The sequence below is a fragment of the Ambystoma mexicanum genome, chromosome 7p (genome assembly GCF_040938575.1).
Source record: "Ambystoma mexicanum isolate Mex_15411 chromosome 7p, UKY_AmexF1_1, whole genome shotgun sequence".
Lineage (NCBI taxonomy): Eukaryota > Metazoa > Chordata > Amphibia > Caudata > Ambystomatidae > Ambystoma > Ambystoma mexicanum.
In genome coordinates, this window is record NC_090939.1 from 881,214,680 (window position 1) to 881,240,719 (window position 26,040).

The following is a 26,040-nucleotide window of genomic DNA, read 5'->3' on the forward strand; positions in this document are numbered from 1 at the left end:
GCGGGGCCAATAGGTGGGCGGGGCTTTCCACCCGCTTCGTCGCTTCGTCGCGGCTGTTCACACACTCGCACACTGTCAACCTCTCCGATTGCGAGGGACGCGAGGGGAAGCACGCCGTGAAGGTAAGTTGAATTTGCTTGCACAGATGGCAAGTAACAGGAATTAGCGTTTCTATAACGCAGCACAGCCAACAGCAGAAGTCTCTGCAATCGCCCTTTACGCGGCCGGGCTTCACGCCGCAAGGGTCGCTGGGATGTTATTTTGTATCCTGACTTCCTGGAGTGGGCGGGGCCAATAGGTGGGCGGGGCTTTCCACCCGCTTCGTCGCTTCGTCGCGGCTGTTCACACACTCGCACACTGTCAACCTCTCCGATTGCGAGGGACGCGAGGGGAAGCACGCCGTGAAGGTAAGTTGAATTTGCTTGCACAGATGGCAAGTAACAGGAATTAGCGTTTCTATAACGCAGCACAGCCAACAGCAGAAGTCTCTGCAATCGCCCTTTACGCCGCCGGGCTTCACGCCGCAAGGGTCGCTGGGATGTTATTTTGTATCCTGACTTCCTGGAGTGGGCGGGGCCAATAGGTGGGCGGGGCTTTCCACCCGCTTCGTCGCTTCGTCGCGGCTGTTCACACACTCGCACACTGTCAACCTCTCCGATTGCGAGGGACGCGAGGGGAAGCACGCCGTGAAGGTAAGTTGAATTTGCTTGCACAGATGGCAAGTAACAGGAATTAGCGTTTCTATAACGCAGCACAGCCAACAGCAGAAGTCTCTGCAATCGCCCTTTACGCGGCCGGGCTTCACTGGATGACATCATCACATTCTACTATCTGCACAGAGAGCACCCAGTGCAGATGGATACTCTAAATGCTACACATCTCCCCTTCCTCGGAAAGAAAACACACTAAAAGAAACTGCAAACTAGCCTCTGAAACAACCCTCCGATCAGCCTCTTCTACTATAAAACAACTAACTACATTCACAGCACATTCAAGCGTATACTACATTCACGTATGTCCCATACAATGCATCCATCATAACTTAACACCTTCTTCCTCATCTGCCACATGAAGACAGGGTCTGCCACACCCACAGCACATTGGCGTGCTCACGCATCCATCAGAAAGCACAATAACTAACATCCAGTTGCCGTATTTATAACACATCCTACCACATCTCAACTATAACTGATCACACCACACTCTCTCCAAAGACACACCTGTATTATGCATCCTCCCTAGTACCATCAAACACACAACCTTCACTGCCTAGAAGAAACATGTTAAAGTGGGAAAAACAGAAAAAGTACAAACAAGACAAAGAATCACACGTAAACGACGCAACTGGAAAAGAAAAACAGTGCGTGAAAAAGGAAACACCACGACAGAGACTGATCTAATTCAAATCTAAGTCCAAGTGTAAAAGATCTTCCATACATTTTTGCATAGACCACATTCAAAACCTTCATGACATTAATGCAGTTTATACCAAAACATGCAGGTCACTACTCATAATATATATATAACCAGTATATGCCACATCTGCCCAAACACAGATCCATGTACCACCTGACAACTGAACGATGCAGTGACAGAGCATTGAACCTATAACATATATTTCAATGATATTTCACACCTGCCCAGATGCAGATTCTATATCATGAACTCTGAACGATGCAGAATCACTACCATTTATATCCACTTAACGTAGATTTATGTACCACCTGACAACTCAACGATGCAGTGACAGTAACATTGAACTCCTATACATCATGAACGATGCAGAATCACTACTATTTATATTCACTTAACGCATATTTATGTACCACCTGATAACTGAACGATGCAGTGACAGTAACATTGAACTCTTATGCATCATGAACTCTGAACGATGCAGAATCACTACCAATTATATCCACTTAACGCATATTTATGTACCACCTGACAACTGAACGATGCAGTGACAGTAACATTGAACTCCTATTCATCATGAACTCTGAACGATGCAGAATCACTACTATTTATATCCACTTAACGCATATTTATGTACCACCTGACAACTGAACGATGCAGTGACAGTAACATTGAACTCCTATCCATCATGAACTCTGAATGATGCAGAATCACTACTATTTATATTCACTTAACGCATATTTATGTACCACCTGATAACTGAACGATGCAGTGACAGTAACATTGAACTCTTATGCATCATGAACTCTGAACGATGCAGAATCACTACTATTTATATTCACTTAACGCATATTTATGTACCACCTGACAACTGAACGATGCAGTGACAGTAACATTGAACTCCTATCCGTCATGAACTCTGAACGATGCAGAATCACTACCAATTATATCCACTTAACGCATATTTATGTACCACCTGACAACTGAACGATGCAGTGACAGTAACATTGAACTCCTATTCATCATGAACTCTGAACGATGCAGAATCACTACTATTTATATCCACTTAACGCATATTTATGTACCACCTGACAACTGAACGATGCAGTGACAGTAACATTGAACTTATAACATGTATTCCAATGATATTTAACATCTGCCCAACGCAGACTCAAATGTAACATGACCTCCAATGTCACTGTTAAATTTATGACCATCCATCAATTAATCTAATAGATTAATTTAATTTCATTTAATGTATGACCATTCAGCAATTAATCTAATAGATTGATTTATTATCACTACCATATACCTTGGTAGACTTAAATTATCTCCGGGCACCACAAATATATACCAGGCATCCTATATTCATTTGGCTTCGCAGCCCAATATTAATCCAGGTATCACAAATATGGGGAAATGGTTATCCAATATTAAAATGGGAAATGCAAAACAGATTCCATCCGAACACACAACATTTTTTCCATTACATTACCAAAGAAAATATTTTAAACCAAATGCACACATATATATATATATATATAAATATGTGATATATATTTGCTCATAAAACACCCAAAACAATATCAGAGCAAAATAATAATTCATAACTAGTTCATAGCATATAAAGTCCTTAAGTGAAATTTAAAATCAGAACCTGCAAATCCTGTAAAATTGTTAGACACTATAAACAAATTGTTTTATTTGGGTGATGTTTTATGTGAATATAATATATATACGCTATCCTCTCTCAACATCCAATCTGCCTTGCACCTACCCAGCCATACACACTCACAATCATTACAACCTGTATCCCTTTATCAGCCATTTTGTGCAACCAGAAGCACCAATGTATTCATCTATTTGCAGATAACACCATCTATCGCACTCCTTACATTTCATTCATCTAATATCATTCATTTTTTTATTTTTTTATTGCACCTAAAACCTTAAATATACTTCTAGCGTAATGCAATTCATTTCATATCCTAGATATCACATATCACATGTACATTTCACTTACTACTTTTAAAAACAATATTCTATATATGTCCATAAATATATATATGTCCATAAATATATAAGTCCATAACTCATCCTGAAAATCCTCAAATTGGTTAAATCTGCTTATTCAATGACCTAAAGCATTTAATTTCATGAAAACTACTACCGCCTTTGCCTACCATTACTTACACACTAGTAAAGTAATACATTTTGTTCACTTTAAAAACATAGTGCACTCACATTTCATCAATAACTATTGCACTAGTTTAAAAAAACTTAAATATACCTAAAAGTCCAAAGGTGCCTTAAAAGTCCAAGGATAACTTGCACATAAAAAATCCTCAAACAGGTTAGAACTACATATCCACAAAACACAACATAACCCAACATCATGCAGCATGTTATCTCATTCCATCCTACAGCATTCTCTCTGTACCTACCCAGCCAGGCACACAGTACAATGATGCATCCGAAATACTTAATAACATGTTTAAACATTAATAGAGTATTCATCCACAATGTCCATTTCATTTATCCATAACATTTATATTGCAAAATGTCCATAAATTGCTAGGCGCCGTGACAGAACAAATCCATTTAAAAATGACTAAACAAGTTCCATGGAAACAACATAGCCGCATAATTTAAATTGTTCATGTGTACATGGGAGGTGACTTCACATATTTCACTCATCCTCTTTTCCAAACACAGCTCTTTTAAAGTTTATGCAGCTCCTATTATCCAGATTAAGTTTAAAATCAAAAACGCGTCTTTCACATTGATGCACAGGAAGACTTAAAACAACCGAAGTAACCGCATTGACTCCACGCTCTTCAAATGGAGCCTGCACCAGAAACTTGACTTCCCCATTTTCGATACTTCCGCATACATAATTGCGTTGAGGTCACGTTCGCATGGCCTTTCCTCTATGTTTTCTCTTTTATTCATACGGAGAAGCAACACTGTGTTGAGAACGCTCAGACAACAGCGTTCGGAGATCCTCCAACACTCTCATCACATTCGAACACGTCATCATTTCTCTTCAGCTGATGAACTAGTGAGAGCTCCATAAAAGGGACAATTCCCAACGGCCACACCAAACGTTCCACTTGAACTGCGCTCCAGTCCCCTAATGGTCCCACATTCACAGGGTGAGCGCGCACATAGAAAGAAAATGTCATTACTTGGAAAGGTCGTTAAATCTCTGTACAAACGCCTCACTCCTCACGGCAATTGCTTCACTGTGAAGTCCCATAATTTTAATGAACACTGCATCCTGCAAAAGTGCCATCAATCAGGATTGTCTGCGCACTTGATACAGTGCCCCCAGAATATTCACAGTACATTGAACATACATTTTTTTTTTATGAGGCTGCCCCCATTGGACACTTTCCCTTTTACCACAGCTCCAACTGATTTCCCATTTGTTCACTGAGAATAGTGCCAGATACTTCCCCCAGCCGCTTCACAGCATTTTTACAGTACCTTTTCCCCCATAAAGAAGAGCATTTTTCAGGTCAGCACTTCTCTGGCTGCCTGCTAGGGAGAATATGTATTCCCATCCCCAACAGGACTTATGCCACGACGAATTCAGGGCATATTTTCCACTGCTGGGCTCACCAGTTTAATTTCTGTGGGCACTTTTCATGATGGGAGCCAGGTTGTAAAGAAATCCTTTCATGGGAAACCTGTGCTGAGATCATCACTGCTGGGCTCATCATGGGCCTCTGCCAAACGCATTTCATCATTTCAGTAGTCAGCAGGAATTTCTTCAGTGGGTCCTTTTATCTTGGGATGAACAGGCTGAGTTCAACAGTTTATCAGAGATATCTGGAATCAGTAAAAACCTGTTCATCCCATCCTCATCGCCACTTGTAGAATATGCATTGCTGGTGATCAAGTAAGATGCTGGAGATTGATAATTGTAAAAGTAGATGGGCTTTATTGATAGTTACAGGGTAAGCTTTATTACTTGAGATAGGAGCTAGGCAAGATACATCCAGTCAGTAAACTCTCCCATCCTGAAGTCCTTAACTGTAGGATACAAAACCTCAATGACCATCAGGTTCTGGATGACATCATCACATTCTACTATCTGCACAAAGAGCACCCAGTGCAGATGGATACTCTAAATGCTACTAGGATGTAGCTCAATTTGGGAAGTAAACAAACAACTATCCAGTCTAACCAGGTGTTCCCTCACCAGATTCTTCCCAATAAAGAGACCCAAATCACCTAGGTGCATGGTCACTGAAATGTGTACTCTAAGGCCACACTGATCTTAGACATCTTAGGCCATCGTAATGCTGCAACTCCTCGTAAAGGTGGTCCTAGGAACAGGGCTCAAGACATAATCGAGGTGTAAAATAACCACCTGTATTCCAGTAGTAGATGCTATCACACCCGGAAGAACTAGTCCGGAGCCCACAAGGCCCTTCTCTTCCTGGTTAAGAGAGAGTCTGAGGAGATGGGCAAGAACCTATCAGGGAGTGGCCACTTGACTTCTAGCTTCACTGAGTACTGACCCAGATACTACGTTTATGCACCCATCCTAGAGGAGACGGGCCTTGAGAAAATGAAGATCAAAGGGATTGTAGGAGAAGAAATATGGGGAGGGCAAACAGAAGGGGAGAAGGTGTGTCAAGCAAAAACCTGTCCATTAGCCTTGACAGAAGGCTGTGGAGTTTGGAGATCGTGGCAAGGGCAGCTATACCGCAAACTCAGTGATGCAACCCCTTGGTTGGTAGAGAATGCCCCACAGATCCTGCAGCCCTTCCTTATTGAGAGCAGGAGTTCAGGCAGTGTCTGCCGTGGGGAAGGGTCACCATATGGACAAAGGGGTTAGCTGCTTCAGATGGTGAATGGCCTAATACTGGCCTCTCAGCAAGGAAACCCCACAAACATTGGCCCGAGAACAAGGGTTCGCCAGTATACTGTGAAGCCACATCAGCACCCTAAGTAAGGGGTGAGGAAATAAGTGCTGGTAGATGCTTGTAAAGATGTGAGATGTGTTCTGTATCCCTGAAAATGTGAGTTTTGATCCCGGTAGCATGTTGGGTGCTATATCCCTGAGATTGTGCATTAGATGAGGACGGTCCAAAAAGGACCAATGGTCCTTAGAAAGGCCCTTGAACTTTTGATTCAAACCCATCCTGACACTTTAAATAATGTTATCCCTTTTGAGTTCTAGTTGAAACCGTAGTCAACCTGTTGCTCATAATTAAAAGTGTTAAACTTCATTTTTAACTCATTTTTTATGTTGCTACTTCATCATACAAGTTGTCAGAAGAAATACCAACCTTTCTGACCATAGTTTCTGATGGGGAATGAACTTGAAGATATCCAGCTGGATTATGCCAACCACCTTTTGTTACTCTAGTCCTTGCCCTGAACCCAGTACTTCCCATAGAACAGCAGAAATGGATGCTAACACTAGGCTCTGAATCAGTATATCTTATCTTCAGCATTCTAATCCTGTGAGGAGAGGGCCTCGACAGATCTGGGAAAGTCGGATATAATAGAAATGGGGAACTCAACCTTTGTAAATGGGGCACTGGAGCTCAGAGGAGGGGTCTCCCAGAAGTCGAGAACTTGCAGGATGAATCCTAAGACCAAGAAATAAGTGGGGTCAGTATAACCTCGGAATGCGAGGGACTACAAAATAAGGTTGGATACCACGAAGGGATTGCCAGACTTGATAGTGAAACACAAATTCTTTTTTATGTGATTTTTGGACCCCAATGAGCAGGCATCCCATTACTTCTAGGTCTAAATTTATGACGTGTGATGAATCATTGGATGTTGTCCCTTCTCCTGCAGGGGAGGACCCATGTGGCCAGGGTGGTGCAGCCATAGTCCAATAGTCCTAACACACAGTCCAAAAGACCTAACAGTCATCCATGACACTGGACCCTTTGCTAACCATTGCGCACAACTACAACCCCACTGTAACCTCATATGACCCGCACACCCAACAAAAACACAAGCCCACATCAAAGGCACTGTGTCCTACCCATACGGTTACAACAAGCGGGTCCTCTCGAATTGAATAACTCACACAAGCAAAACAACGCACATAGACGCCAGTTCCTCCTGGTTCTGAACCTATGCTATCATCCTATCCTCACTAACATACCCCGCCCTCTTCTCTTGCAGAGCCATGTGAGCGCCTGGAGACTGTTCTCAGGGTGGTAGCGGTGCATGGTATAAATCAACATAACATAGTATAGCAATATTCCCCTGGGGGGTGGTACACCACGGGAGGATCATATGGGGAGGGAACCCCCATGTGTGATGAGGGACAACCAGTCAGGAAAAACGCGGCATACACTGTGAAGGCATCATGAAGTAAGACACAGACACCAGATTAAAAGTTCAAAACAACGTGTTTTATTAAATCAAATGTGAGGATGGTTGAAGGCCTAACTTGCCTTATGCTAAGCACATCAAGTTCAAGGCAACACAGTTCCACACACTCCTTGGTGTTCACTTGCCCAAGTTCAAGGCAACACAGTTCCAAATAAAAGGGTCTTGAGGGCTGTAACCTCAAGACAGCATTGCACTTCATCAAGCCTCAGGGTTCCCTTCCCCAAGATGCCAACCTACCAACTTATACTTGGTTTTACACTTGCAATGTTCAATTTAACACAACTCCTGGTCAACCGGACACTCCTTCTGGATTGCATTAACATTTCACTTAAAGTGTCCTTACTTGGTTTGTTTCACAATGGCTGTATCTTTCAAAATTGAGGGTTCACTGGTCTAGGCGCAGTTGTCAGACCACACTGTCCACCCATCACAGGTCGCTCAACCAGGAACACTAGGTTCTTCAACCAGCACAAGTTCTTTCATATTTGCCACTGCGTCAGATTCACATTCACTTAGCTTCTCCTTGTCGGCCTCTTGGCTTCATGTGCAGGTTTACATTCTCTTGTCTTCTCCTGTACAACCCCCTGCCTTAGCCACAATCGATCACACAACTTCTGCTAGTCTTAGGCCTTGCCACGTGGTATTTATCCATAAAGTTCACTTTGATGGTTTTATTTATTCCCCACCTTTCTGTCAGACTCTTTCACACTTGCCCTCTTATTTCGCATCTTTTTAATGGCCACTTTTCCATTTGACTTTCAGCATTTTGTAGCTTTGTGCACAACGTTTTCATTCAGATCAGCATACAATATTTGATTAATATTTCCTTTTCAAGTATTCATCACTTGCTTGATATTCAAACAATTTCAATTTGCTATTCAGGAATATGTCCAAATACTTTTAGATCATTCGGTAATCATAGTTTACTTATTTCTGTTCGTTCTGTATTCTCAGAACACACGTCAGCATTAGCGGGGCTCTCGGGACAGAGTGTTTCCTGCATTACACTCACTGGTTATGCGCGACCACTCTCTGCAGCTCCACCGGTTCTTCTAGCCTGATCCTCCTGGATCCACAAGGTTCACGTCCCTCGCGCCTGCCACCGAAAGCTTCCCTCACTCTCCTGGTTGCCATGGCGACTGTGGGCTTCGGGTGGAGCACAGCCTCCTGATGTTACTATTGGCAACCGGAGCTGGATATTTAGACCCTCTCATGGCCGCACTCGACCTAGGCGTCTCTCTCCTTCTCTGAACTCACACAGCTCCCAATACTGGCAGCGACATGCTTCTCTCCAGCTAATTCCATCCCCTGCTCGCACACAGGTCTCTCTCTTCCACAGTGTGCAGCCCCACCTCTTATACTCCCTAGGAGTATTAAGTGTCCACAGGTGTGGGTCTGAAAGTACAATTGCCTAACCTCAAATCAACCTATTTGTGGGATATGCCTGACTTGCCACAATAGTGTTAATTCACAGTCTTCTTCTTCATCTCAGTACCAGAGTGGTGAAATTACCTATTGGTGTTCACTACTCCTAGTTGCATCTTCCTCGTCCCAGTACTGTAACAGTTCAAATGAGGGGAAATGAAAGGAGATGTTTTACAGTAGCCTATAAAGGCCGGGGGAGGGTTAGGTCAGTTTTCAGAGGGAAAAGGGGGATACCATGTCTCACACTTAAACCTTCTCTTCCTCACTTTCTTCTTGGGGCTTTGAGATTGGCAATGTCTCCTGGCATTTCCTTGGTCTGTTGGACAGTGGTAACAATACCCTGTAAATGCCTTTGGGATAGAGGATCCCCCTGCAATGGAAAGTATGTAATACTGCGTCCCACCTGAGGACATCTCATCCCCAATCCCCAAGGAGCCTCGACCCAGGTGATCCTCTCTCACTTCTCCACCCCCAGGGTCAGGATCCTAAAGCCATGTCCTTTCCCATGGCCACCTGAGAAGAGGTCCCAAGGGGAGTAGATGTGAGGACGCCACCAGGAATCTCACAAAACCCAGACCCTTTCCTGCCTCCCTCAAAATCTGCAAGGTTTCTTAGGCTGTCATGTACTTATGTAAGGTAGAGATTCACGCATCACTACTGTGAGGGGTCAGAAATGAGAGTTGGACACAAAGAGGTCATATTTTCAACATGGGACATTTTTAGTAAAGAAAAGGGGTTGGATGAAGACCTCTCTATCCCTATCCTAACCAAAGTTTCCCTTCCTAGGAAACTAAATCTAAGGCTCAGTCTGTGTCTTGTTATCAAAACGAATAAACTAATTAACAGTCATTGGGCCTCATTAGGACCCTGGCGGATTTTTTCCGCCGTCGGCGGACTTTTCCGCCATGGCGCAAAGTCCCTTTACGCCATGGTGGATGGCGGACTTACCGCCCCATTCCGAGGTCGGCGGGGCGGTAAGTCCCCATTGACCCATTTACCCTTCCCCATTCCCATTTCGGCCCCATAGGGCTCAATGGGAGTGGGGAAGGAGTTAATTACGCCACCGTAAATTACGGTGGCGTAATTAACACCAAGGTCCCATAGCGCCATGGATTTCTACGCCCGCAAAAAGCGGGCGGAAAAATGACCATGGCGCTATGGGAACTCGTAGTTGGCGGTAAGGGGTCGGCGCAGCTAACGCTGGCGCAAACCCCTTACCGCCAGGGTCCTAATGAGGCCCATTGTGTCCAAATTATATCTGACGCTCACACAGATAATCAAAAGGTGCAAGGTAAATGTTCTGAATTTTACTTAGTGAAAAGGGTGTAGAAATCAAGATAAAGGTTCAACAAATAATGCTTGAATTCAGGAGGGGTTCCCTTCCCCTGGATAATTTCAGGTACGTCAATCACAGTGAATTTCTTAAGGCCTGAGTTTAAAGGATGGCTGAGATATTTCTTTCACAAAAGCAGTCCCTTAAGAAATGGCAAAAAGTGTCTTTTCCCAAACAATAATTCCTCATAAACAGTGGAAATGCCCTTTGGAAGGTATCAAAAGAAGTTGCTTTAGCTGGTGTAAGAATGTCTATTTTATCAACTACTTCACAAATGACATGTTGCAAAATGTCTCTTTCTCATTACTGTTCCAAGAATGATTTCGGGTGTACTCCCTTGCCAGGAATTCTTTAATTAAACTCTTTAAATATCCTAGTACACTTTCTGCTAGGTATATTTCACTGTATCTCTCTTTGTCATGAGCTTTAGGGATTAGCTGGTACTCGTGTTGCCAGGATTCCCCCCCCCCTTTTCTGGTTATTGCAGATCCCCTGGTGTACTCCCCTGACAGGTATATTCCTCCAAAAGGGTTTGTTTGACTAATGTGTTTTGTTCACTAGGTCTTTTCACAATGTTCACTTTGCTTTATCTTCCAGTATAGCACAGTAACTCTCTTATACTGTCTATACTTCCTTGACTTAGGATTTTGCTTGCATCTAGCTCCCCGATATGGACCTCACACATAGGTAGACTTGTTCAAGTTTCTCTTTTTTAACAACACGTATTTGCTGAGGACAATGCTTGCTCCAATCTTCCCCATATGAATACTTCATGCATGGCGACTTGTTCAAATCTTGCCTTTCAACTTCTTCATTATCGTTCACTTGCTTATAATTACATTTGCTCCAGCTTTCCTTATATTGACATTTCAGGCATGAGGAAATGTGCAAATACAGTCTTTCAAATGTACCTGGTCGGTATTCCAATGGCACATTTAACAGTCTGTGTGCTTTTGGTGCACCGCTGGATTCCCCCTTTCATCGTGACAACTCACTGGTGTTTCCTTATGTCCCCAACCTCCTGCACCCTACTGCGGCATAGTTTCAAGGCGAGAATGACGTCTCTTGCTTGGCAGACCTGTTTCCATAATTTTTCCCGTTCTCACATTCACTTGCGGGTAATGTGGTCTTGCTTGGCAGACCTGTTTCCAGCGGTTTTCCCACTCTCGCATTCACTTGCGGGTGATGTGGCTGCTTCCTGCCTTCATCACGCCTGGTACAGCTTCCCTGCTGATGCTGGTTTCCTCACGGCTTATCCCTGGAGCCTGCCTCGCTCTGCTGGGTCTCTCCTCACGCCGGTACCACAGGCTGATGAACGGCAGCCCAGGAGCACCTGGCTGCTCCCACACGGTCTGTTCCAGCACATCTCCCTTCCCTTGCTGCTTTGCCCTTCAATTTGCCCAGACTGTGCCATCTCTCCCCGACTCCAGACACAACTTCTGATTGTGGGTGGAGGTCTTCTTTAAATGTCCCACGCAGCTGGTTCCTGCTACAACAACTAGACCAAATGTTGTGTTTAGGGATTCTCCCATTCCACATTAACTCCTTGTCCCTCTTCTTTGTCTCAGTACCTGAGGCACTATGGGAGTTGGAGTTCATAGAATTACCAGGGTTTTAAGGATATTCTGTTCAGGAATCTTGCCTATTATGATATCATAATGAATAGGAGATTTTGTGTTTTGGGTATTTGTAAGGTATGAATAAAACATTTCCTGTCGAGGACATTGATAAGAAGGGGTTTTGGAATTTTACAATTAGTGGGGTGTGTATAATAACAATAGGCCATCAGGGATCTTGGAATTGTAGGGTCTTCCTCACATTGTGAATATCGCTTCCCTCCCCAGGAAATGATCACATCTCTGACAGCCATCTCCTCCCATGTGATCCTCCCTCATAACACCACCCCCAGGATCAGGTAGCAGCTGCCATCCCCTAGCCACATGGTAGGAGATTTTAGACTCAGGATCAGTGATGGCTCCACAGGATTCATCACATTACCTTGTAGAGAGTCCAGGGATGCTAGGAACTATTTGTAGAAGTCTCAAATAACTACTGAAATGAGGAAGAATGATGCCTCCCTGAATTTTAACACTGCAAGTACTGGGACAAAGAAGCTGCAAGAAATAATGAAGAACCCTCAGAGGAACCAACACATGCAGTCTAGTCAATGTGGGTCTAAAAGTACTCTGCCGAAGAGGAGCGGAGGCCTGGCGAATGCTCCATCCAACTACATTGAGCTTTCTAGTCCTCTATGTAGGCATTGCCAGAAAGTCAGTCATATAAACAGCAGCAAGGCTGTCTCTGTTAAGAAGCAGCTCATGGAGGAGCAAGAGGCAGGGTCCAACCCTCCCTGGGGAAACCAAGGGAGCCAGCATGGACGCAGAACGAAGAGAGAGGCAGAACGGAACGCAGAGACAGGAGCAAGTCGGTGTGAGAAGGGTTGTAGGAGAGACTGCTCGAACGACAGAGGAAAGAAAGCACCTGGTGACCCTGAGTTCTGGAAAGGGTGGATAATGGGCACCATGCCCGCCAGAGAACAGCTTCCATGGCAGCGCCACCATAGACCAGAGTGGGACCCGGAGTGGCAAGGAAGCCCAGCAGCAGACTGTAGGCATCTCGAGACCCACAGAGCCACCATGCACAATATCAAAAGCTATGCACATGGTTGGGAAGATGCCAGGGCCCCATGCCAGTGGTCACAAGGCAGAGAAAGTAAAAGAGGCATAGAAGCCTGGGTCTGGGACCCTAACTACATGTTCAAGCATGGAATTGATATGTATTCAAGTGGCGCATGAGAGTACTTGGCAGGAGAGTAAACAATTCCATCAGCCAGAAACCACAACCCAGATACCACTTGGCAGGAGAGTGGACCAAGTCTACCAACTCGAACTAAACAACCATATCTGCGAGTCTGGGGCCTGCACCCACAATAAGAAAGAACTAAATGACTCTTCCTCATCACAGTAACCGACAGTGAAAATAAACCAGGCATACTGGGAGTGGAGAATGAAAATAGCTGAACATTGAAAGCAGAAGAAGCCAGGTGAAAGGAAATTATTTCCTCCTGGCAGTTGCTAAAGAATAAACCAAGGCCATGGGATGGGAGGTATTCCCGCTAGCCTTAAGGAACTGAACATTGGAAGTGGAAGAAGCCAGAGGAAAGGGAGGCATTTCTGCCTAGCATTCGAAGAAGCCTACACAAGGCCAGGGGAAGGGAGCATCCCCCATTGCCTTAGGAAATGTTGATCCATTTAATTTTTGGAACTATTATCAAGAACTTTATTTACTTTTTGGTCACCAGGAGGTGACCCCTCACGAGTCCAGAAGAAGGGAGTTATTCCTCTGGACCAGGAGCCATCACTGGTTGATTGTAGTTATAATTTCGAGTGTAAGGCACAGAGCTTTTTGACACAGAACAGTGAACTTTGTTTTGTTGGACATCCTGACTGACTCCTTAGTGATATTTTGAGGCAAGGAAACCCCTCTTAGAGTTAGGGCTAGCTAGGTCTTCTTGATTTTCTCATACACCCTTGAATTATGCCACCTGTGTCTCGGTCTCTGACTTCTGCATCCTTACAGATGGAAAATACAAGTGCCATAATGCAAAGAAAAACTCTACATGAACTATTTACACCTGATACTAGACAACATGACATCTCTGATATATATTCCAATTGTTGAATATTGATTTAGCATGTCTGTTGTTCTAGAAAAGGATCTCTCTACTAGCCAAATGTGTTTGTGGGTATTGTCTTCTAAAGCCACTTTTTTATTGTGTCCCATTCTCTTAAGGTAAGAGAGGCTGCATGCAGAGTGGGATAAAGCTCTATCTTGGCAGTCAATCCTGCGTTTGGGATATGATGGCATCATGTCTGCAAAGAAGCCTGCATCTAGTATTTGGTGAATGCACTTACCTGGCACAAGGGGGTGTACATGGTCTTGTTTGGCTGCATGTAGTGTATCAGAACAGTGCATAGGCCTATGAGGCTTCCTTGTGCATATGATGGTGGTTCATTGGTATGTAAGGCTGTATCAAGCATACGGTGCCTGTACCTACACTATCAGGCTATTCGTGGCACAAGGTGGCAGTAACTGACCAAATGAGTCAGCATATAGAATATTACAACAGTGCATGTGCATAGGAGACTGCACTTTGTGTATGATGGCAGTACATGGGTATGTACTGCTGTATCTGCCATATTATGGCTGTTCTTAAAACATAAGGTGCACCTTGGCGAAAAGAGCATGATTTGGCCATATGAGCTTGCATGTCTCAAATCACATGAGTGTGTGAAAACGTGAGGCTGCTCTATATATGAGGAGGCAGTACATTGGTATGTAAGGTTGTATCTAGAGTACATGATGGCTGTACCTGTCATGTTAGGCTGTGCCAAACAGAACCTGGAAATACTAGTCTTATGTGACTGTACATACCATTTCATGGCAGAACCTGACATATTGAACTGTACCTTTTGGGAGCACCTGGGCATATGGGACTGCATTCATGATATGATGCCAATACCTAACGTGTCGAAATATCTTGCATACACTGGCATAAAATGACCATCAACGACTGTAATGGATATAAAAGCCATACAGTTGCTTTATTACGACTCTGCTGGTTTGTCCATGGCATATGATGACTGCACACATGGCATATCAAGGCAGCAACCTAGTTAAGATATGGTTAACTAGTAAAGTAGCCTTTTTTCTGCCTTTAATTCCATGTTAGGATTATTGTAGGTTTACAAGTACTTGATCCCCTCTGTGCCAAAAATCATGTGTCACCACTTCCAGCAATGTCGCCAGTGTGTGCTTTCCAACACCCCCGGCATTTTGATGAATCGACGTCGCTAGGTAGGAGGAGGATGTCTGGAGGATTGAACCAGAAATCCAACAGGGTACTGGCGAACCTGGAGACAGGTTGGTGCAAGGAAGAGAGGACGCAAAATATGAGCTCCCCATTGAACTCTATGGACAACGGGTGCCAGCTCTTTTGGACTCAGGGAGCAGGCACACGGAAGTCCGGACCAACATTTTTTCTACTCTGGGCAGTTGATGCTGTAAAAGTGAGTACCTATTGTGATGCTGGAAATTCATTGGAGGGACAGGGCCTCCCTATCCTTGTCCTGCAGTCCTTTCTCAATTGTGTTCTGTATTGTTTTCTGCCCAGGAGTCCATATGGTCCATATGGGACTCCTGGCAGTGCAGCTCTTCCTGTTTTTGGTTTGGTATATAGACCCATGGGATACCCTTATGGTACCCATGGGTGGTGGTGCAACCATGTGTCCTATTGTATGTTTTTGGGCACCTGTGTGTGGCCCACAGAGCAGGGCATGGGCTGGTGGCAGCTCCATGCTGAATTTGACAGGTGCTCTGAGTTTCCTCCATTTTGGGATATCCAGGCCCTGCCTTTGGAATCAGTTGATTCCTGATAGGAAACAAAATGGCCCCTGTGGCCTCTTGCTTTCTATTGCCTGTTACCTTGTTTTCCCAAAGTCCTGGGAAGCTCTGACTCTGTCCCTTCCCCCTGACTGGCTTTTGGGTGGAAGTTCCATATATGGTGGTGTTGTGAAGTCCAGGCCAGACTGGCTGGAGCCTTCCCAGTGACTGTATGTTGTGGGTACACTCTGTGGGTGGGACCTGGGTGAATGGAGTGTGTGACCAATATGCACTTCTTGTTGTGGATGTCTGGTGTCTGGTGTATGACACAATGACTGAGACAGCCCTGCCCGAAACTGGTATAAATGCAGTGTGTAGTGTTGAATGGCTGGGTACTTGTCCCAATACACATTCCTTGTTGTGAGTGTCTGAGAGGGAGGAGTATGGCCTGAATGCACTGTATGCCTGATTGGCTGACTGAATGAACAAATGCCCTTCTGTTTGATTGGCTGCTGAGTGTGACCCAGCAGTGTGGATGAGAGACAGAATAGTATATCTGGGGACCTCTCACCACTGGAAATTGTTCAAAAGCTGAAGTCCAAACTACGAAGAGTAACTGGAGTGAAACTGAAGCTTGACCTTGAAGCCCTGCTGAAAGAGAAGAATTGCTGTTGCCTTTCTTCATCAATCTGAAAGCTGCTGTATCTCCAAGGACTGACCCAGAGAGGACCTTGTAAGGCGCCCTCTTCCCGAGCTACGAGGGACAATCGTGCGCCCCCTGATCTTTGCCAAAGCTCCCTGGTAGACAGACCTACGACAGGCTGCCGACTGGAGACGGGGACTGCCGTGGAATCCCAAAGAGAAGCGCCCGGACTGTTGTCCGCCACCGTGGACGACCGCTGTCGCCGACCGGAGCCACCATGCTCCCGTTGCCTATGAACTTTCGATTCACGGATGCGCTCGTCCGCACCGCGGCCCACCTTATCCCGCCGGAGAAGGCCAGGCCGTCGACTCACCGAGGAGCATCCGCCAGTGGGTTTCCTGCCACCCAAAGAGCACAGAGAGCCAACGACTCGACACCCTTGCTAGGCCACAGTTCTTCAAACTCTTTGTGGTCCAGAACTATCGACATCGAGGTGCCCCGCGCGCCTCTTCCCTGCAGGACTTTTACGCTTCCCCGTCGACACGCACCGCTAGGAACGAAACTGCCACTTCACTGCCGTAGTTCACCGTGTTCATCGCCGGACGTTTGACAACCCGTGGCTCCTGCCTTAAAGGGAGTACTCTCAAGAAGGGCCGTTGATTTCCCGAGGAGGAACTCTACAACACCAGGTACTTTGGGGTTGCTGAACTATTGGAAAGATTCTTGTGAACAATAAATGGACTGGGCTTGTGATATATCTTTATTCTACAGGTTGCCCAGATGGGGGGATCTCCACACGGAACTGTGTCTAACGGTAGAGGCCAGTATTCTGCCTATTTTTCTCATCATCTTGCTTTCCTCCTATATCGATTGTTGGTTTCCTTTACAAACTGATTTGTGTGACATTTAAGCGTACAGTTGATGCACTTTAATGAGATCTAATAGTAATAGTGGTACCACGTAGAACTGTATATTTGCCATTTTAGATAACCGAGCACAAAGTGAGTTATCGTGATATTGTAAATAACCTTGAACATTAATTATATAAAGACTGTGTTTTAACTAATACAGTGTGTGGACATTCCTTTGTGGGTGCTTGGGGACTACACTGTACTTAAGAACCAGCCTGCATCACCTCCTGAGAAGCTAGGCCTTGATTGCTCGTCCATTGCTACCACAATAGAGAATCTTGGCTGGCGTCCTCTGTGCCTCTCCTCTACCATACAGAGAGCAGAAGTACAGACACCCCCCTCCGGTCTTTAAACTGGTGGCAGCGGTGGATGCTTATGGTTTTAAGAATCAGTGTATAACCGTGCCACTTACAAAATATTTGCACTTTGTTAAATTGAGGTTTAGTTGTGTACAAGATAACTGCATTACAAGCAATGGAGTCTATTGTAAATGGTAAATTGAGTAGGATGAGCTTAGAGGCTCTCCAGAGTGCTAGTGAAGCCAGGGAGTTAGACTTTGTGGATACGTCTAGGGCTGAGCTTATAGCTGCCCTGGTGGACTACCACACTGATGGTGAAACTCTTGAAGGGGGGATGCAACCAATGAGTACTCTGCCCCTGGTGGTTTTGCTGAATCTGATTCTGGGAATGCCACCATTCCTGCTGCCTCTGTTCCAAACGCCAGCAGTGCTCTTCAGGGGGAAGCCCTGAAGATTGAACTTTTAAAATTGGAGCTACAACGGGAACAGTTAGGCTTTCAATACAAAAATTTGGCAACAGAAGCTGAATTGAAGACAGAGGAGTTGGCACAGCAAGTGATACTCAAAGATAGGGACACTGAGCACCGAATAATCCAGCTAGAGAAAGCTAGAGTGGAGACTTCAGCTAAACCAGTTAAGAGTGGCAGGTCGCCAGCCACCAAGTTTATGAAAGATTTGGTTGGTGTGTTTGTGGAGGGTTCTGGTATCTTCCAGTGGATTGAAGCATTTGAGATGGCTTGTGCATTTCATGATGTTGCTAAGCGAGATTGGGCTAAGTGTTTGTTAAGCAGAGTGCCTCAGACTGGATATGACTGTATTCTGAAACTGAGTGTGGAAGAAAGGGGTCAGTATGAGAGCATGAAGTCTGTTTTGATTGCCAAGTTTGGCAAGACACCTATCCAATACCTTAAAAGGTTCAGGGATTTTAAGAAATGAGCGAATGTGTCTTGGGTTGACTGGGTGAGTGCTGCGCATATGAACATGATGGGGTGGATTGATGGTTACAAAGTGAAAACGTTTGTTGAATTGTCCCACCTTTTGTTTTTTGAGCATTTTTCGGAAGCCTGTTCACCAGAGCTGTATCAGTATGTTGCTGACCAGAACATTTTTGATCCATTTAAGCTGGCTAGGTTGGCTAACAAGTTGGTCTCCCACCGAGTTTCCCCTAAGGTCTCCAGTGGGAAGGACAAGGACAAAGAAAAGGGGACCTCTCAGAAAGCTGAGGAGTCCCAGAAGCAATCACAGTTGATCAAACCAAAACCTTCCTCTCCTAAAACCCAAACATCTAGTTGGGATAAGTCATCTGTGGGTGGGAATAAGAGTAGTGGTCCACCTGCTGCAAAGCAGGCTCCCAGTGGTTCCAGTACTGTACCCCGCATTCCTGGCACTTGTTGGGACTGTGGGGGTCTGGATCACAAGAGGGGTGACCCCAAGTGTAAAGGTAAGGAACTTGGAGTCCAGGCTGTCAGCCTGACCTACCCTTACCCCATGTATGAGGTGGAGGCTACTGTCCTTCCCTCCTCTACAGGGATCAAATTTGTTGCTCCTGTAGAGATTTCCTTGGTGTCTCTTGCGGCCTGGGACCAGTACGCAGAAGTACTGGCGACTATCCCACAGAACACACGTAGGTTTTTGAGAAGTGTCCTCTTGAGTGGCCAGCCTTCTACTGGTTTGAGAGACACTGGGGCAAGCATAACAGTGGTGGACAGGACCCTGTTCAAGCCAGAGGACTATGTTGGTGCTCATCTGAGAATCACCATGTTAGCTGGTGGGCCTCACAAATTATCGCCTGTAACCTTAGTCACACTCATGATTGGAGACAAGACAGCAAAGCTTCCTGTCCTGGTTCAGGACAATGTCCCTGCTAACATTCTGTTAGGTAATGATCTAGTGGAGTTGGGGTTGATCTCAGATGGTCTCCCCATGACTGCTGCTGCAGTCACTAGGTCACAGGTGACACAGGGTCTGGCTGCGAGTCAGGTACCCGAGCCAAAGGCGAGGCCTAAGGCAAGAAGACGGAAGACCAAGAAGGCCACCTCGGTGAAGGGGGCTCCTTCTCTTCCTGCTGTTCCTACAGCACCCATTGGGATCCATGCTCCGGACGGGCTGGGTCCAGTGGAAAACCCAAACTCAACTCCTGAGGGAGAACAGACAGAAGACTCTCCTGTGGGAGAGGTTCTCAATCCGGAGGACCACCCTGATCTTCAATGCCTGCTGGCTGAAGGGGACCCTGCCGGGTGGACTTCTGTAAGGGACAGAGAGAGTGCCACTCTCTCTCGGGTCTGAGGAAACAGGCCCAGTCCCAGGCACAAGGAAAAGTGCCTAGGACATTCCGGATATATTGGTAGGATGAGCTCCTTGTTAGTGAGCCCACTAAACCTGAACCTGGTTCCCTCAAGAGGTTGGTGGTGCCCCAGGTTTACAGGCCCTTCCTGATGCAGTTGGCGCATGAGGTGCCCTTAGCTGGTCATCTTGGTACCAAGAAGACTAAGCAGAGGCTCTCTGCCCATTTCTACTGGCCCCTGATGGGAGTGGAAGTGGAGTCCTACTGCAGGACCTGCCCAACTTGTCAGTTGTCTGGCAAGACTGGAAGCAGTGTCATTGCCCCACTGCAGCCATTGCCAGTGGTTGGCACACCGTTTGAGAGGGTGGGCATCAACATTGTCAGTCCCCTTGACCCTCCCACTTCAGGTGGACATCGGTTCATCCTGGTCTTGGTTGATCGTGCCACCAGGTACCCTGAGGCTATACCCCTTCGGACTGCTACTGCCAAGGTGGTTGCCTGGGCTCTCCTGGGCATTTTCACCTGTGTTGGATTCCCTAAGGAGGTTGTCTCTGACAGAGGATCGAACTTCATGTCTAGTTACATGAAAACCATGTGGAAAGAGTGCGGGGTAACCTACAAGTTCTCCACCTCTTACCATCTCCAGGCCAATGGTCTGGTTGAGAGATTTAATAAAACTCTCAAGGGCATGCTAGGCGCTTTGGAAGAGCCCCTAAGGAGGAAATGGGATCTCCTCCTGCCATGCCTGCTGTTCGCTTAGAGAGAGGTACCTCAAAAGGGTGTTGGTTTCAGCCCCTTTGAGTTACTCTTTGGACATCCCGTGAGGGGGCCCCTTGCCTTGATCAGAGAAGGTTGGGATGCCACCCCTCCAGGTCCCGCCAAGCAAGTTGGGGACTATGTGTTAGGCCTCAGACAGAGGATGACACAGCAGCGAATCACAAGGCCAGCCAGGAATTGGATAAGTACTGGCATGACCTTAACGCCTTGCAAGTGGATTGGACTCCGGGACAGGAAATCCTTGTGATGGAGCCTACCAAGCCTAGATCTTTGGCAGACAAGTGTACTGGACCCTTCAGGATCATCTCCAAGATGGGCAAAGTCAATTATCTGGTTGATGTGGGAGCCCCTGAGGTAGCCCGTCAGGTATTCCATGTTAACAGGCTCAAGCCTTTCCACAGGCGAACAGAAGTCTCATGTCTCTTGCTAGCTTCAAAGCAAGAAGAGGATGAGATTGAGCCCCTTCCTGATTTGCTTCATAGCAACCCTCAGTATGGCTTCGTGGAGGGAGTACATCTCTCTCCCGATCTGAGAACAGAGCAGCAGAGGGCCTGCAGGCTTTGCTCCGGCAGTATGCCTCTCTGTTTTCACTGACTGCAAGCCTTACACCATGGTGTAGGCACAAAATTGACACTGGTGACAGTGTGCCTGTCAAAAGCAGGTGCTACCGTTTGTCAGATACAGTTAAGAACCACATCAAGGCTGAGGTCGCCAAGATGTTGGATCTGGGTGTTATTGAACCCTCAACCAGTCCCTGGTCCAGTCCAGTGGTCCTTGTCCCCAAGGCAAGTTCCCAGGCAGATACCAAGGATTGGAGGTTCTGTGTGGACTACAGAGGAATCAATGCCGTCACCAAAACTGACATGCACCCATGCCCCGGGCTGATGAGCTTGTGGACACCATAGGTGCTGCCAAATTTATGAGCACCTTTGGCCTTACCTCAGGCTATTGGCAAACCTCACCTTTGCCTCCTCGGAGCTTGGTGAGTGCTGTTGTGCGGTGGTTGCTTGTTTTCCACCTGCCTAGGTGGTACCTGTTGTCCCCAGCGCCTTAGATTGCCCCCTTGCTTCCCTTTCCCTCCCCGCACCTGCTTCCTGGTTCTCCGGCCCTCCTGCCTCCCGACCCGCCCCCAGTGCCCTGATTGTCCCAGCGAACCGTGAGCCTTAGCCATTACCAACCCTCCCAGGGCAGCCCTCTGCCCGTGCAGCCCCAGCGGCTAAGGACCTCAAGGCAAAGGATGGCTCCATCGAGAATGCCTCAGATCGTATCTGCAGGTATCCACAGGAGAAGCAAGAAGCCAACAATAAGTAAGTGTGGAAAGGGCGGGGACTGAAGCAATTACTTCACGCCATACTACCCTACCACTCAATCCTTCAACCAAAACTGTTTTCCATTTAGAAAGTCTCCCTAATAGCATAACTGTGGTTTGGTCCCATTTAGAAAGTCTCCCTAATAGCATAACTGTGGTTTAGTCGCATTTAGAAAGTCTCTCTAATAGCATAACTGTGGTTCAGTCGCATTTTGAAAGTCTCCCTAATTGCATAACTGTGGTTTGGTCCCATTTAGAAAGTCTCCCTAATTGCATAACTGTGGTTTAGTTGCACTTAGAAAATGTGCCTAATAGCATAATTGTGGCTTAGTTGCATTTAGAAAGTATGCCAAAATAGAATCAATGTGGTTTCAGTAGAATACAGAAAGTGTGCTAATAGCATAAATGTAGTTTAGTTGCATTTAGAAAGTGAGCCTAAGAGCACAACTGTGGTTTAATTCCATTTAGAAAGTGTGCCTAACAACGTAATTGTGGTTTAGTTGAATGTAGAAAGTGTGCCTAATAGCATAAACTATATATATAGTTATAGGTAAACTTAAAAAGTGTGAATAGCAGACCTCTGGTTTTTAATAGCATATAGAAAGTGTGCCTGATACAACAACTGTAGTTTTAGTAGAATACAGAAAGTGTGCCTATTAGCATTACTGTGGCTTAGTTGCAATTAGAAAGTGCGCCTAATAGCATTACTGTGGTTTAGTTGCATTTAGAAAGTATGCCAAAATAGCATCACTGTGGTTTCAGTAGAATACAGAAAATGTGCTAATAGCATAAATGTAGTTTAACTGCATTTAGAAAGTGAGCCTAACAGCATAACTGTGGTTTAATTGCATTTAAAAAGTGTACCTAACAACATACTTGTGGCCTAGTTGCATGTAGAAAGTGTGTCTAAACAGCATTACTGTGGTTTTAATAGAATACATAAACTGTGCATAATTGTGGTTCAGTTGCATTTAAAAAGTGTGCCTAATGGCATAACTGTGGTTTCGTTGCATTTATAAAGTGTGCCTAATAGCATGAATGTGGTTTAGTTGCATGTAGAAAGTGTGCCTAAATATCATAACTGTGGCTTTAATAGAAAACAGAAAATTTGCCTAATAGCATAATTGTGGTTTAGTTGCATTTAGAAAGTGTGCCTAATACAACAACTATGGTTTTAGTAGAATACAGAAAATGTGCCTATTAGCCTAAATGTAGTTTAGTTGCATTTAGAAAGTGTGCGTAATAGCATGACTGCGATTTAGTCGCATTTGGAAAGTGTCCCTAATACAACAACTGTGGTTTTAGTAGAATACAGAAAATGTGCCTAATGGCATAAATGTGGCTTAGTTGCATTTAGAAAGTGTGCCTAATAGCATATCTATTGTTTAGTTGCATTTAGAAAGTGTGCCTAATAGTATAACTGTGGTTTAGTTGCATTTAAAAAGTGTGCCTATTAGCAGATCTGTGTTTTTAACAGCATATAGAAAGTGTGCCTAATACCATAAACCATATATATAGGTATAAGTAAACTTAAAAAGTGTGAATAATATCATCCTATGGTATAGTTGAAATCAGAAAGTGCGAATAATCATCCTGTGGTATAGTGGAACTTAGAATGTGTCCGTAACTGTGGTATAACCAAACCAGAAACTGTGAATAATATCACCAAGAGGTATAGTTGAACTTGAAAGAGTGAACAAAAAGCATCTTACGCCAACCACAGCATAGTTTCAAACTCAGCCACACCATGAGTCCTCCCGGCCCACCATGGTCCGGCGAAAAGACACACTCACGTCCACCTCATTTGCCACCCTCCCCTCTCCTGCCCCCATCTCCACCACCTCCCCAGCCCACTCCCAATCGCTGTCCACTGCACTCCCATCCCAACCCCTAACCAAACACCAAGCCAGAGGAGTCCAATGGCGAGCCAACCATCCTAAGACCCCTGCCCCTCACATCCCCTCCACCCACCTGCCCACTACCAACATGCTCGCACTCGCAGCCCCTCCAACAAACAACTCGCCCTGTCCCAAAGGCCCACCCAGCGCTGCCACCACTCCCTCCCGCCTCCTCTCATCAACTCCCCTAAACATCCTCCCCCGACCCCTCTCCTTCCCCTCTCTAAAAACTGCACATCTCGCCCTCGCAAGAACAGTAGCCGCATCCCGTTCACCCTCCGACCCCCCTACCCTCTCGCACACTCCAACTGAAAAAACCCTGAAAAGGAAACGCACCTGGTCTCCCTCATTCTCTCATTACTCCTCGCCACTCCTGTATCGTCCCACCACCTCAACCTCCCACTCTCGATCACCTCCACCCTCCGCCCCTTCCTCACCCTGCCTTAATCGCCTCTCCCTTGATTTTTCTCCAAACACGACTGGAACCCCCAACACCTTACAACTCACCTTCGACTCACCCGACCCAAATCCAACCAGCCTCACACACCCCTACAACCCAGACCCTCCCACAACCACCTCCTCGACCACCCGCGTACTCTTCCCATCAACCATGGTCCATCCCCCCTCCGTCATCCCCCAGTTCTCACTCCCGCCCAACCTCCCTCCACCCCTCAACCCCCTACCCATTCCAACCTCCACCACTACACCCCACTCATCATCCTCCAGTCCCGAAGTAAGATGCATCCTCTTTAATGCCCGATCTGTAGGAAGAAACAGGCACATCATCTTTGACCTCCTCACCTCAGACAAACCAGACCTAGTCTTTATCACAGAAACCTGCCTCTCTGACGACTTTGCCCCTATTGCCAATGAAGCCTTCCCCCCAGACTACTCCCTCATCCCACTTAACCGTCCCTCTAGAGGAAGAGGAATAGCAATCGCCTTCAAGTCACACTTCTCCGCCACAATCATCGACTGCCAGCCAACCATCCCTTCCTGCGAATCGCTTCTCGTCAAACTATCCCTCCGGCCAACATTCTCCCACAGCTTCCTTCTCATCTATAGACCTCCTGGCTACGACAGACAATTCTCGAGCAACCTCTATGACTCGATAGCCACCATCCAACTAAACCATCCCACCCTCACCCTCCTAGGAGATTTCAACATCTGGCTCGACATCCCAACCAACCCTATTACCAACTCTCTGGTCGACTCCCTAGACGCGATTAACCTCCGTACCCAAATAAACAGGCCAACTCATTATAAAGGACACACCCTCGATGCCATCTTCAGCTCCCACGACCTGATGCATATAAACCCCCCACCCCGGTCATCTGGTCTGATCACTTCAATATCCCTTTCAACATTCGCTCACCCGCCCCCCTCTCCGTACTGAAACCAGAACCTCCAACGCTACGAAAATGCTGGAAGAAACTGAAAATCCTTCCCGACCTAGCTGACACGCTTTTTCAGTCTCCCCACCCTTCCTGCATACGCAATCTATGACTAACCCCCGACGCCCTTGACACATGTCTCAACACCTCATTAATCCCGCCCACACCCACTTGCCAATCAACCGCACGTCATGGCTCCTTTCCAAGATGGGTTACACCAGAACTGAAAACTGCAAAACAACTTTATAAATCCCTCTAACGCAAATGACGGAAAGACAAAACCACCCTGAGCAGATCCACCTTGACCTGGCACCATCGCCACTATAAAGCCAAAATCCAGAAAGTAAAAAAAGCCCATTACAACTCTCGAATCCTCAATTGTGGAAACCCCAGCAAAGAACTCCACAAAATCAACTCTGAATTCACCAAACCATCATGTACCACCACCCAATGAACCCCTTCTCAATCACTCTGCGACTCACTCTCTCTCCACTTCTACTCCACTGCTTTCGAAAGAACAAACTCCCTAATCAACAAACTGGCCCTCCTGCACCCACCGCACAATCCACCCACACCACCTACCAGCCCTCCGCCTGCAAT